Source organism: Sinocyclocheilus grahami, unplaced genomic scaffold (genome assembly GCF_001515645.1).
Source record: "Sinocyclocheilus grahami isolate Dianchi unplaced genomic scaffold, SAMN03320097.WGS_v1.1 scaffold12114.1, whole genome shotgun sequence".
Classification (NCBI taxonomy): domain Eukaryota; kingdom Metazoa; phylum Chordata; class Actinopteri; order Cypriniformes; family Cyprinidae; genus Sinocyclocheilus; species Sinocyclocheilus grahami.
In genome coordinates, this window is record NW_015514225.1 from 5,459 (window position 1) to 6,166 (window position 708).

Consider the following 708-nt stretch of genomic DNA (forward strand, 5'->3'; position numbering starts at 1 on the left):
GCCCTCCTGTGGCCTCGGGAAACAAGTCAAAAGTTTCCTTAAGATATATATATATTTTTGTTTGTTTTAATAAAGTGGGCAAATTAAAAATACAGTGGTTATATTTTAAAAAAAAAATTCTATTGCTCTGCTTTAAAAAAGGTTAGAAAAAATGTCAATAATTATCGATACCGAACGATATGAAACATATATCGTTGATATATTTTTTTAGCTATATCGCCCAGCCCTACCTTACAGTATATATTATCCCATGGAATGCAGTTTCACATTTGTATATTATGTTTCTCGAGGTTAGTTTAGAAAGCTAGCAACGTTTTTTGCACCGAAAAAGGTATTTAATTTCTTGGCAGTAGTATCGCTCTTGTGATAGGACAGACGTGAGTTTTTCAGAAGCTCCTCTTTGATTACAGACGAGGATGAGGCATGTTAAGAGCGTGTCGAGGGGATATTGTGACAGATTTCAGATCCTAGTGTTTCAGAATCATTTATATTTTAAACTGGGGAGTTAGTTTTGAGTTTTGAAGCTTGCAGCGTGTTTTTATTGCAGAGTAACGTTTTGTGTGTGAATATCAAGAGTCTTTGAAATTCGAATTGTTACATTTTTAAATGTTTAAATTGAAATTGAATTCAAGAAGTCTGTCAGAGTAGTATCGAAGATTCACGTTTTTTTTTCTTCTCATCGTCTGTCAGTGGTTGGTGAATTTCTTC

General features: G+C 33.5%; 1 long non-coding RNA gene across 1 annotated transcript in view; it reads left to right on the forward strand.

Annotated features, from left to right (window-relative positions):
* Positions 1 to 708, forward strand: part of LOC107578810 (uncharacterized) — a 3,679-nt gene extending 2,971 nt beyond the window's left edge. The window contains exon 3 of the long non-coding RNA XR_001608389.1: positions 691 to 708. This is a non-coding gene — a long non-coding RNA (uncharacterized lncRNA). The remainder of the gene's footprint in view (positions 1 to 690) is intronic.